Source organism: Cupressus sempervirens, chromosome 3 (genome assembly GCF_028749045.1).
Source record: "Cupressus sempervirens isolate cs-2001-9-10 chromosome 3, ASM2874904v1, whole genome shotgun sequence".
NCBI classification, from domain to species: domain Eukaryota; kingdom Viridiplantae; phylum Streptophyta; class Pinopsida; order Cupressales; family Cupressaceae; genus Cupressus; species Cupressus sempervirens.
In genome coordinates this window covers 1,043,637,800-1,043,652,869 of record NC_143120.1, presented here as the reverse complement: position 1 = coordinate 1,043,652,869, position 15,070 = coordinate 1,043,637,800, and positions in this window count along the sequence as shown.

The following is a 15,070-nucleotide window of genomic DNA, read 5'->3' as shown; positions in this document are numbered from 1 at the left end:
ACCTTTGAGGTATGGATAGTTGGATGGGTTTGGCACTTTGTTGTGGGTGCTATTTCAGCTATGGATATTTTGACAACTACGGATACATGTGATTACCTTTGGATCAGGTTATTGGTGCTCAAAAATTTTCAGTTGGTACAGGATTTTATGATCTTCTAATGTGACAGGTTGGGTGGCTTTCTCTTTGGATGGCTTCTATGTATGTCCAGTGGGAGTGGCATAATAGGAGGTGAGATCATTCATGTTCGAGATGCTAGATACTTTGATTTTGTTGCAGGTACTAGGATGAAGCACTTGGTGTATTTTGATCCATGATGGTGGATGTGCTGGGAGGGATTGTTCCCTTGTTCATTTTGTGTGGCTACGGATTGACCCTATGCAATGTATACAACAAGTGGGAGATTGTTGAGATAATGGGTGTTGCACACATTGCATAATATTGTTATATTTTATTTTGTTATGTAATGTTGTGCCTAGATGGATGTGCAACATGTAAAGATTCTCATGGAATATTCTTATGAGTTGTATTGTAACATTGTGATAATATTTCATGTAATTATTTAATATTGGGAAAAAGAATTAAATGCCCAATATTAAATGTGGGGTCAGTGGGTTAGGTAGCACATGGTTTATGTAATACCACTTGGTGATTTTGTGGGACTTGCTACTATATAAGTAGCCACAAGGGTAGTTTTTGTAAAGAAAGAGAGTGACAAGGAGAAGACAAAAGGCAAGAGTCGAGCGGGACAAGGCTTGACAGGTTAGCCAAGGGAGCATTTGTGAAGGTTGAAAGCATGGCATGGGATGTGTGGATTCATGCTTGTTCACATAGTTTGCTCGGTTGTGGCTATGGCCATGAAGGCTTCCATGGTTGTATGGCAATGGTATTTTTGTTGAATAATACATGATGATGGATGCTTTTGGAGGCTGGGTTTTTCCCTCAATGAGGGTTTCTCAGGGTATATCTTGTGTCACAATTTTATGAGTATGTTGTCTATTCTCTTGCATGTGGATTTTTAATTCCGTATTTATTTCAGATTTATTATGGGTTATGTGGAAACGGTTATATTCTTTATTGCCAAGTTTCCTTACAACATAGATTTACTAAAATTTCATATTCACATAAACAAAGATGCATTAAGAACATATCCATAGAAAGGAAAGTAAAAGAGAACCATTTATCAGTAACTAAATGGTATATCAGTATCTCATACCTGATTCTGATAGTGAAAGATTGACAAAGATCATCATATCACTATCTCTATCAATGTTTTATTTCCCTCAACTTTGTCATTTCCATTGTTTGGTGCTAGTATTCTAGTTCTACAATTTTTACTAACATGTCCAGCTTTGAGACAGTTGAAACATACTATTTCTCCATTCATCCACTTCTTATAATTTCCTTTGAAATGTGTCTTAATGCAATTCTTTGGAATATGTCCATATTCTCCACAATAGTGACAACTATAGCATGTATTGTAATCCCAATTGTGGGAATTTCCTTTTCTTGATGCATGTGCTTGTTTCTTAGGTATCTAGCTGGATTTGTCTTAATTTTGCATTCATGAGCTCCGTGTCCATATTTTTATAGTTATAGAAGTATCCTTTAAATGTAGTGAATGAATTATTTTTCTTTGATCTGCATTCATGTGCTTAATGCCCTACTTTCTTTCATCTAGAATAATTACCAATAGACTTAGGTTTAGAATTTTTCATACCATTATTTCTTCTACAAATGTTTTTTGTGTGTCCAAGTTTACCACAATGATAAAATGTAGGTTTTCCTTTGGCTTTAGCATTTCTTTTTTCTCCACTCTTTAATGATTCTCCTTCTTCAGTAGATGAGAAGTGCTTATTGTATCCCAGTCCAGAGGTGTCTTTTGTTGATCTAGGAGATCTCATCAGTTCTTTAAAGTATTTGATAGCCTCACTTGATTTTCTCATTCTTTCTACAAGTTCCTTTTCATTTCTCAACTCATTTCTTAGTTGTTCCTTTTGTGACCTTAGGTTTTTTTTATCTCCATGTCCTTTCTGTTTTCTTCCTGAGTAGCAACTATCAATTGATTTATCATATATAGTTGATTATTTGTGAGCTTCTGTACTTCAAATGATATCTCTTCAAGTTTCATTGTCATCTATCTTTTTTCTTCTTCAGCCATTACTTTGTCTTCTTCAGCTTTATTCTTTTTCTCTATTACTTCACATAGTAATACATGTTCAAAATTTGCAGGAGTATGACCCTACTAGTGAAACCCTTACCACTAAACAGGCTAGAGATCTACTAACAAGGAGTGGAATGATTATCTTCACAGGATGGGATTTGAGCTCTTCTTTTCTGCTAGATCAAATAAGAAGACAAGAAAACATAGTCTGAGGATGAGAACTAGTATGGGGAGATGATGGGATCAAGGTTCAATATAGATGCCCAAACAATGGAAATATGGAGTTTAGCTCTAGAGGATAATAAGCCCACTCTCATAGAAATCAAAGAATCTTGTAGATTTTCCTTTGGCTTTAGCATTTCATTTTTCTCCACTCTTTAATGATTATCCTTCTTCGATAGATGAAAAGTGCTTGTTGCATCCCAGTCCAGAGGTGTCTTTTGTTGATCTAGGAGATCTCGTCAATTCTTTAAAGTATTTGATAGCCTCACTTGGTTTTCTCAATCTTTCTACAAGTTCCTTTTCATTTCTCAACTCATTTCTTAGTTATTCATTTTGTGACCTTAGGTTTTTTATCTCCATGTCCTTTTTGTTTGCTTCTTGAGTAGCAACTATTAATTGATTTATCATATATAGCTGATTGTTTGTGAGCTTCTATACTTCAAATGATTTCTCTTCAACTCTAATTGCTATCTATCTTTTGTTTTCTTTAGCCATGAATTTTTTTTCTTCAACTTTATTATTTTTCTCTATTACTTCACATAGTAATACTAATTGAGTTTCATGTTCTGTCTTAAGTTCTTTTGCTTGTTTACTTAGAGCATTGTTCTTCTCCAATAATTATGTTATTGCTTCACTATTTTCACCAATTTTTCTACTATTAAGTAGTCCTTTTGTGTCTAATTCCTTGTATAGTATGTCATTTCCCTAAATCGCTATCACTCTCCTTTTTGTCAATGATTTTTGTAACTCTTCTGTAGCTCCTTGAAGTTGTTGCAATATGATCTAGATTTCAATCATCTGGTTGTCAATGATTTTTCCCAACATGTATTCCTCCATCTCCATGATCTGATCCTCTTAATTTGTTAAACTTCTTCCAAGAGATCTGAGCTTTGATACCAATTTTTGGAAGGATTATTGGGAAACAAGATACTGAGAGAAGGGGTGAATCATGATCTTATACTTTTACTTACAAAACCAATTACTGAATTCACACCTAATTCATCTCATAACTTAGATCTAACATTAAAACTTTAATGTTGAATAGTAAATGAATACATCACATCCATGAAAGATTCAACACATAACAAAAATAATTTGGTGAGCCAAAAACACTTCAATGTGAAGGTAAAAATAGGGTAGGGATGAAACCCACAAATCTTCACTATTGTAGCAATAAACCTATTAGGGTTATAATGTATTATCATAATATATGATCTACCTTGTGAGGGGTCTACCTTGTTAAAAGCTTCAAGACTATTAAGTCCTACCCTATTAAAGGATTTCACACTTACACTTAAGTAAGGACTCTGTTAGGAGATTTACATAGACATGTTAGGATCACTAGGTTAATAGATTTTCCTTGATTCAAAATTGATTCAGTATCTAACCCTTGGATTGCTCTACAAGCTAATTTTGGATCTCCTTTGTACAATGTCTAATTTGATCTTTCAATTTGATATCTCCTTTCAGTCCTTCACTTCTTCAATTTCTTTTTCTGAACTTATTCAAAACTTATCCTTTCTTGCTCTATTATTTCCTTGTCTACTTTTTCACTTGTGTATTCTTGTCTTCTAATCACATTCACACACACTCTTGAATCTAGGGTTAGAATCCTCCTTAAATAGATGTTCTTTGAAAGTTCTAGATCTCAATCAATAGTTTACAATTCATCTCCTTTTTTCATTTATATCTGATTTTTTGATTAGTTGATTTGCATTCCTTAGGAATATTACCTTATATAATGACATGCAATCTTCATATTAGTTAGTTCTACAAGCATAAAATATCATATGGAAGTCAGAAAAAATAATTTACTTAGCTATTTGTGTAATTACAAACTCATATGACAAAATTGAACTGCTTGGCATCTGAATATGTTAACACTCAGTCATTGCTAACATTCATACTAGTACTTGACTTCTATATGTATGTTCTTCTTTGTTTACTCAGAAAAAACTATCTTCTCAATTTACTCGATCTTTACTATATTATATTGACTTACATATACACTCGATCTCAACCAAGGTGCTTGGCAATCATTGACTTTCTTGGAATGTGATGCAAAATAAATAAGTCCTTATATTTTCTAGCCTTCACTAGATGACTTTGTCATAGTGATGATCATTCGTCCTTTCCTAATAAATGACTAAGTGTATGGATACTAATATCTAACATAGGATTATAGATCAATACAACTTTGGTAAATACACTTAAGCTCACAACGATATGTGACCATACACAAATGGTTATAGATACTAGGTTGTATTAGGCACCAATGTAAAATATGTAAAAGCAATTAAATATCTCATAAAATAGAGAAAGAGGGAAAACCTCAAGGAAAATACCTCCCACAAAAAAGAGAGATTAAAAAATAAGATGCATGAATTAATGCAATAATCAAGAACACCCCCCCACCCCTAAAAAAAAAAAAATTCTCACATTCATCATATTGTTAGAAAGTAAAGTTCACCAAGATACTAAGACGAGGGGGGAGGGGTAAATCTATTATCTAATTAAAACAAATCTTATTAACATTATTAATTCTAAAACATGTGATCAACAAGTCCAATAACCACAAGAAGATAACCATACATAACAAAACCAAATTTGTTAACTAGGGAAACCTAGCTTGATCAGAGGAAAAATCCTGATGGAGATGGTACCCACAAAATGATGTACTAATATATAAATTCCTCATAAAAGGGTGGAACCCATTAGGAGTGAATGAAATGTTTTTGGTACATATTAGTCCATGTTAGGAGAATTTGAATCCTAGTGGGGAGATTCCAACCCTGTTAGGAGTTTTGGAAGGAAGAAGGACTCAAGTCCAACTACACTTTGTATTATTTCTTTTAGAACAATACCAAGTGATCAACTATCCACTAAAACTCTCTACCAAATACAATAATTTCACTTGTTTATTGATCCTCTACTGCACAAAATAGTTCGCTGATCTCAATACCAGATCCACATACTCAGATCACATAAATCCCTTAAATTGCTTACTCACATATATTTCTCAATTCACAATTCCATGTTTAACCAGCAAGGAAAATGAATTTCCTTTATACCAAGTCCTTAGATTAATTTATTGAGTTGGCCTTGATGGTTTCTCAATTTACAATTACAATAGGACCACATTAAGATAAAACAATACATGTTACATTACATCTTTTCATAATTACATAACATTGTCGGCTCACATTCTTCACAAATATTCACACGTTCAACCTCAGACTTTGTGCACTCAACAACACCGTCATCATGATGTCTTCTACCTCTGTCTAACTATTCTTAACCAAATTATATCCTTGTTAGGAGATATAATCCAATTACCAAAGATTGCTTCTCATGAACTCTATATGTATAATATCTTTAGTAAATATCAAATAATTGTTAACAATCTTTGAATTTCTACATGTACACTTAACCAAATCAAGAAGACACTTCATAGAATATGTCCTCAACTTTTCTTGACCTCATCTTCAATCCTTGAACCTTGTGATCTCAATCATTATCTATTTCTTTGTTAGTCTACATAGAATAACTAGTATGTTGACATTAATGACAAACACTACCACGAATGCAATGTATAGTCATACTAACAATCTTCCAAATGCTCCAGCAATGCTAGGGTACTCCTTGATAGGAATATCATTATCATTCATGATAACACATAAATATACAATAAATAATCCTCATATAGGAGAGAAGAATTAGAAGAAAGATGAACGCACTACAAGGTAGGACAACCCCCAAAGGAGATGTCATAGCCCCCAAAAAATAACCACATAGTGAAAGATAAATAATAACACAAATATTTAGATTCAAAATAACACCAATTCTCATAATAGAATCATAAGATTTACATCCAACATGCCCAACTATAAGGCCTTCTGAATTGTGGCTAAATACAAAGCAATTATAATAACAATTCTGCAAGACCTCACAAGATTCAACCACCAGCTAGCCTAGATCCACAATCTAGTAGAAACCCCAAGAAGAATATATACTTGTTCTCGTAAGCCACCATGAAACCTTATTATTTCCCAAGCCCACACTTAGCTTCTATCTCTTCCAAATTTCACTCTTCTCACCTACTCCATGTTGAACTTTGTTCTAAATGAATGAATCAAGACACTACACAAAGAACACAAGATCCAATTGTGCTCCAAATCCATAAGATCAAATAGCTCAACAAGATCAAACTACTCTAATACCACTTGATGCAATTCAAGGTAAGAGAATGCCCAAAGGATATGTCCTAGCCCCTAGCAGTTAACCACACAATAGAAGATAAATAATAACACGAAGATTTTGATCCAAAAGAATAATAGTTCTCATAATAGAATCATAAGATTTACATCCAACATACTCAATTATAAGGCCTTCTAGGTTATGGCCAAATACATTAGCAATTATAATAACAGTTCTGCAAGACCTCGCAAGATCCAATCACTAGCTAGCCTAGAACCACAATCTAGTAAAAAACCCTAAGAAGAATCTAAATTTGTGCTCGCAAGCCACCAAGAAACCTTCTTATTTCCCAAGCCCACACTTAGCTAGTAGCTCAGCCAAGATTTCTCCTATTAGCTACTTGATGTTGAACTGAATGCCTCTAGAAATCACAAGACCCTCTACTTATACTAAACCAAGCCACAAGTCAGCTTGGAAACATACATTAAATACATGAAATACATGAAATAACTAAATACTTAGGACAAGCCCCAAGTTTATAATGTATAACTAACTCATGTGACAACATAAGAGTATGCACACTTAGGCATAGGTCCCCTATGTTTTCTAACTATCCAAATCCAAGAACACACATGCCAACTCCCTCAGATCAATGCTAGCGAATATGATCTCCAAAGTTTATCTAAGAAATCAAGAACATGCTACCAGCAACCACCAAAATGGCTTTAACACTAACACAATAGATCCAATATTTTTGCCTCAAATACATCCCCATCCGAGAAAACCATAAGTCCATAAATCCAAGCTCGATGTCCCTACATACATGATTGCTGACAACCTTAGGATGCTCCTACATTAGAGACCAAGTAGGGCTCTGTTAATTTAGAATGTACACCTATGTTGCATGCCTCATGATCTATGTAGAAACTAATTCATGAGTGTAAAACGATATTCTTCTTCTTAGGAGGAAATGAAACTAAAGGTACATCAATGGAGCCTCCCAAATCTATACAAAGAAACCTCAAAATGTATAGAATCTTGAAAACTATTCAAGTGTTCTCATGTCAATATTGAAAGGTGCCTCCTCTGAATCATATGTACTAAGCCACTCCATTGAAAAAGACAAACCAAGGTGAATTAAGGATGAATGTCTACATGTAGCTCACTCTTGATCAAAATTTCTTAGCAATATGTCCAAAAAAATTAATGTATAACATCTAACATTCCCTTTGTTAAAATAATTATTCACCATACTCTTGTAATCACTTTATTTGTGTCCATTTTTAGTGTATTTGAAATATTGACAAAAAAAAGATGTAGCATTAAGTCTTTATGATAAAATATATTTCATACAAAGCATCTACCACTAAATTTTTGAGTATTAGGTTTTCTAACGTGTGTCCTTTGAGGATTTTCATTCAAATTATCTAATCATGGATTGCTTTGACCTAATATTGATCTTTCTCCTTTCTTATATCCAAGACCTTAAGTATTACCTTTCATTATTTGACTCTCAAGTAGTACATCAAACTTTTAGTTGAACTAGTCATGGAATTCTCCTTGTATTAATTTGCAGTAGAAAAATCACTCCTAAGGATATTAATCTTAAAATTTTATTTTATTGTGTTTAGATTATTGCAAATCAAATTGTAGTTTTCTAGTCACATATTGAATTTATGACATTTCCCATATCTCTCCTTTAGGGATCTATTAAGATTATCGTCATTCTTCTTTCTTCTTTCAATCTCCTTAGTTAATTGCATCACGTAGATGTCATCTTGTATTTAAGGACTTCCTTATTTTGTGCAAGTTTCTAATAGTCATTTATCTTACCCTTCAAGGCTTGAGTATCACACATCACATATTTCTTTTCTGATTTAATTTCTCAACAAGATCTTTCCTCTTATCCATGAATTTTTTCAACTTCCCATTCAATTGTTGCATAAAGTTTCTAACATATGTGAGTCTCTTCCTCAAGTATAGGACATCATTCTCATATTGATCTATATGTTCAAGTGCAACAAAGGGTTATTGTTGAATATCATCCGAATCCATTGAATTGCCTATCGGGATCTTCCTCAAGCTATTAGACTTCCTCTAAGGAACAAGGATCTAATACCAATTGTTAGAATTAAAAATTACTAAGAAAGGGGAGAATAAATATCCTACAATTTTTAACAATGTCAAGTTGATCCTTAAACCAAAAACCAAATGCAATGTATACTAAAGTGCAATGGCATAAAACAAACATCCACAACACTATAATACCCAAAAAAAATTGTGGAAACCTTGTTAGGAGAAACCACTGTGGAATAGAACGCATAGATAAAGAGTACTTTGTAAGAGTATTTAACCTTACTAAAGGTTTACAAAATAGTACAGGCATTGAGGATTACAAGATAGATCTCATTGTTAAGTTACTAAAAAGGATATTGTTGTTGGAAATATAAGGTAGGCTAGGTTACTGAGAGGGGAGAGGTGAATTAGGAACCAATAAAACTTTAACTTATTTCACCAATTAATCTCTCATATATTATTTTTATCTAATTGCATGCATGAAAGAATGAAAGCAATAAAACATTCATAAAACTTTGACACAAGATATGGTAACCCAAAAACCTTCCAATTAGAAAGTAAAACTAGGGTGGAGATGATACCCACAAGCTTTAATACTGCAGTATAAAGTTAACTTGTTAAGGTTTACAATTGATCACTTCTGATGATCTACCATGTCAGGAGTAATAAGGACTATGAGGTCCACCTTATTAAAGGATTTATAAACATACAATGAAGTATGCACTCTGTTAGGAGATTTAGCAAGAGACTATTAAGTCCACCCTGTTAAAGAATTTAACTGATACAATTGGTAGAATGGATCAGTGGTTAATCTCTAATCTACAGTTTTGATTTGCTAAATGAAATTCCTTGAATTGCAATGATCACCTTGTTGTGGTAGATAAATCTCTATTGTCCCTTATACTTCTTGTAGCCTTCTTCAATTCGCACTCATACACTTCATATTACTTCTCATTAACACACTTGGATATGATACAATGAGTTACATATATATCAATCCAAATAACTACTTACTGGAGTTGGCTACAATACCAAATTCAGCATAATTCACAAAGTCAACCCAACTATTGTAAATTGGGTTCTAAAGACAAACTCGGTGATGTTCTGACACTCAAAAAATAATGTCAATGCTCAGAAAATTCTAGCACTCAGTTGAAGTTGAAGCTTGGTCCATACTGATCACTTTTGAGTAGCTTGGATTCTGTTAGCATAGTGTGACTCAGTGAACACTGAGAAACTAGGTAGTTACTAAATCACTCGGTTGACACTACATGACTTGATCAACACTAGATTCACTTTGTTAACACTACAATCTTAGTAGACATTGTAGAACTTGGTTAACACTACAAAGCTCTATTAACACTAGAGTCTTCATCACTTCTACTAGAAATTTTGGTAGACACTGCTATGCTTGGGCAATATAGTAAATTGTCTCTAATGCTTAGTAGATACTATGAATCTCGGCATGAACTATAAACTATTTGTTTAGCTCGATAGCAACTGAGACACTTGGTTAACACTGCTAGATGAATGATAAGCTCGCTAGCAACTGTAGAGCTCAGTAGCATTGTAACCAATTGTCTAAGTGTTGAGTCACTAATGGGCAAATTGATCTTAATGTCAACAATCTCCCCCTTTGGCATTAGTGAAAAAAACACTTATCAAACAAAAAATCTAAATAAGTCAAAAACTTTCTTTATCAACATTATGTGTTTTTAACTTGGTTTTGACTTCTTGTTGCTATAGCTCAGTAAATTACTCTATTTTTCAAAATTGCATATGCAAACATATTTTTTGTTTATCTATACATATTACTACTCCCCCATGCCCACACACACACACACACACACACATATATATATATATGAAGTATGATAATCTTCTCTATACACACACATATATATATATACTTCTCCCCCTTTACCAATAGTATTCTCCACCTTTTTGAAATAAATGCCAAAGGTGTATAATATCTATAAGTTAATACCAAAATGTGACAAAAAATAAAAATGTACCTTCAAGATTAGTACCATAGTCTTGTCCCAATTCTCTTACAATACTTTACTTGCATGCAAGGCTATCTGTACTTCTACTAACAATTCCATCATATGGTTAACTATGGAGAAGTTATTATTATGGATGAGTGTCTTTGCATGTTCAATGTGCTTTTGTAGTCCATCCATGTTTGGAAGAATATGTTGACAATTAGCTAATGAAGATATGTAATTTTTGTCATTTATGGTAACACATAATGTACATGCTTACAAGAAACCTCAAAAATAAAGATACTTAGCTTTTGGTACTTAGAAAACTATCTAAGTATGAATTTGGTATACAACAGTGTATTATTTTCTATGTAACTTGTTACTGATGTCATATTATGACTATCAAAGTTAGATGGAGATAGTATAGATGTTGATAATGATGTGTATAACCTCAAAAGTTAGTACAGACTGTATGGAAAAGAGTTATTCATGTTTTACCAGTGAAACAAGACAGTGGAATTAAAGGAAAGGAATTATTTTGTTTATAAAATAATTACTTGACCAATTAGGGCCAATATCCTAAATGTTTACTGTAAGTTGGAAAAGTATGTTATGGTGTTAACTGACATGGCAAAAATTTATGTAAATGCATGGTATTTATGCAAAGAACATCTTGCAAATTCAAGTGTTATTATTGTGTAAGTTGTGAAAGTGATGCGAAGTATTATGATATGTGAACTTTCTATGAAAGCAATATATGCAAATTTTGAGAAGATATTTTGTGATCTGATATCAAACTAAGAAAGAACCTATTTCTAAAGACTGGTTACTTGTTTAGGCAGTGAGCTCTTCTTGTAATTGGAAGTTCATGTTTGGGCAGTGGGCTCATCTTGCATCTACTGTACTATAACTCCTAACAAGATTGGCACAACTCCTAATAGGGTTGGCACAACTCCTAATAGGGTTGGAATCTCCTAACAGGGATTCAAAGTCTCCTAACAGGGACTCTCTATACTGAATTTTCTCATTGACTCCTAATAGGTTCCATCCTCTAACAAGGAACTTATATATCAGTATATTATCTAGTGGGTATTATCCCCACTAGGGTTTTCCCTTGGCCAAGGTTTCCCTAATTAACAAAATATGGTGTTACAAGTTGTCTTTGTGCATGGTTATTGTTACTGTTTAGCATTACTTTATTATTATTTTATGTATGGTTTAAAGTAACAAATAATATCTAGTTGGCAACTAAAGTTTGTAGATTACTGATTCACCCTCCCCCTCTCAGTAATTCCTATTTCTAATAGAATCATGCCCTAAACTTATGCAAGTGTAGCCCTAATTTTAGCTTCTTCCTTCAATAATTCTGACTGGAGATTTTTTAGATATCTGATCTTTGTGAAGTGTGCAGAACTATAACTTGGATCAAGTGATATCTAGTGTGCACTTGCCTTCATATCCTCATCTATCTTGGATAATTTTTCCTTGATCTCCTTTGTAAAGATAGATGTGTCACTCAATTTGACAAATAAAGAAACAACATTACTAATAGATGTTTCCAGTGTAGCAATAATATTAGACAATTCTACTTGATCTATATAAATCTTCTGTGCTACTTGCTCCAACACTTTATTATCAAATTTTCTTTTTTCTCTTTGCATCAGCTTTTCTTGTCCATTCAATTCCTCATTATACTTGTGGGAATTTTCAAATAACTAATCCAGAATAGGTTGTTTCTCATCAACCTCAATACTTAGAGCATCAACAAATATGCTCTTTATATCCTCAAGAACTTGATTTTTATTTTTCTTCTCTTCTCTAAGTTTTTGTTGCTTAGCCCTCTTCTTCCAAAGTTCACCCAGGGTATCTGTTTGATCATGAGTGAGGTTAGAGATATCCTAATTTGGAATAACAATGTCCTCATCCAGATCCATTTCTTCCTCTTCTTTACCCTTAACCTTTGGAATGATAGAAAGAATTTCTTTACCTTTATTTAAAACTTCAATGCTCGGTTGAGACTGATTCTCAATTGTCATTGCACTAGCCATGGTGGAAATAGTAGTTGAAAAAGTAGGAATTGCACCAACAGTACTAATAGTAGACATAGCACTAACAACAGGAATACCTTGTTGTTTCTTGGTCAAGCCTAATGCTAGAAGAACTTGCTACTTAGTAGATGAAGTGCTAGGCACTTCAGTCATTGAAATACTTGCCAGAATAGTTCTAGAGATTGGTTGTGTGCTAGGTGTAGTAGATTTTACCTCAACCAAATCGGTAGAAACTTTCTCTAAGCTTGATTGCGTTGAGGATTTGCTCAGGGGATGAGGAAAAGAAGTCATAATCTATGTTGCAATCTTTTATGCATCAAATTCCTCAATACTCTGTATTTTTGGAAGACTTCCTCTAGTTGCTTCCTATTCTTCCTCCTCATCGTCAAGATTGACATCATCTATTTCATCATCTTTGATTTCTACTTCTTCTTCTACATCCTCATCTTCACCATCTTTATCATCAACTTGCACAAGAAAGTCACTAGGCTTGTGTAGCCCATAGATAATTTTCCATGTGGTAGTAGTAGACTTCACCATAGATTCAATGTCCTTATGTATTATTAGACATGTATTGAATTTGAGTGTAAGCTTCTTCTCATTCTACTTCAAATATTCCTTTACCTCTTTCTCATTGAGACTCGGCATAAGTTGTCTCAAGGTTTGTTCACTAATGTCTTTGGTAGTTTTCATTACACTATCCCATTGAGGTTTAACTACTTTCAAAAGTACATCAGGAGCTTGATGTGAAAGTTCATCAGGTGAATATTTCCACCTACCCAATTTTGTCACAAGGGCATCCTCAATTTTCATTTTCTCTTCTTCATTCCTAATCTCATACTTAAGAGACTTAAAACATGCCATACCTATTCCTTGTTCTATTTTCTTCAATCTTTCCTAAAGGGTAGGCATAGACCTCTAAAAGATAATTTGTTCAACTTCATCTTCCTCACCTTAGTTTCCTCTTGGATTTATCAGTTCTTCTTGTAAACACAGTAGGGCAAGACCTGGCAGGTTTGGTTATTGTAGCCTTCCCCTTCTTCTTGGGAGGCTCCTCTTCCTTATATTTTTCTTCCTCTACTTCATTTTCTTCATCTTCATCTTCTATATCATCTCTTTTACCCTCAATAATCATGAGAGGAGAACTTGATGACTTGGAATTCTTGATTATTGTCTCTATTATCTTCCTTCCTCTATTTATTGCTTGAGGTAGCTTGATCTTAAACTCAATTTTGGCCTTACCCTCATTCTATGTGCCAAAATAAGTTTCCTTGGGATCCACAGGCTCATTCAGTAAAGCCTCAATGATATCTTTAGTGTCATCAATGTTAACCTCATATTCCAGAGGCTTAACCCATGCCACTCTAGGTCTAACTACCTAAATGTAAACCTTGTCACAATCAACCAGAAATTAGATATCTTCCTCGTAGTCTTCTACAAGTTTCCTAGGAATCCTAAATTTTCTCTACATTTTCTCCTTAAATGTTTCAAAATAATTGTCCATGATACGGTCAAAGTTGTCTCCCATCTTTGCTATGAATTCATTTATTTGGTACAAAACTGGAGTGTCTTTCTTCCATACTACAGTTCCTTTAGAACGGAAAAAATTCTGAACATAGAAAAATAAACATGTCAAGAGAGAACCAAACTTACATGAATTGTTCTTTGATACTCAGATGCTCTCCATATTCTTTCTTAATTAATTCAACAATAGCTCAGCAAGGTCGAAGGATAAGTTGTTCTTCACCACCTTGTATGTCAAGTCAACCACTTCACATGACACACTATTCAATCGGCTCGAGTTGTAGATTTTGTGAGCTATCTCATGGATGCCAAACTTCAATTCCATGTCAATCACACCACTTATCTCCATGCCTCTGCCATCCCACTCGGAAAGTGTTCACTTTGTCAATTCTTCTCGACCTAGGGTTTTAGTGGTCTTTTATTTATTTAACATAGGAAATCTAGTGATCTTGTGTATCATCTTCTTGTTTATCAGAATAGCATGATCAAACTATAGATGCATGTGATGAACACAGCTCAAGATGAGTCTAATCCATTTTACTTGAAATTCCCTTGGCATATGTAGTATATGCATTAAACCCTTTGTCTCAAAATGTTTGTGCTCAGGTTTTAGAGCTCCTTCCACACAAATTTTTTGTATGCCTCATTCATTTCTAGGGTTCCAAGCTCCTGAATAGAAAAATACTAAAATGAATGAATGTCATGGACAAGTATCTTAGGTGGAATTTTTTATTGCATTCTAGTGGGTTCTAGTGTCTCTATAATTGTTGGACTTAATTTGAATGTGGGATCCTTGTAATCCACTCCACAAACTAACATCTTAGAACCTTTCTTGACCTTGCTTCTTGAAGATGTC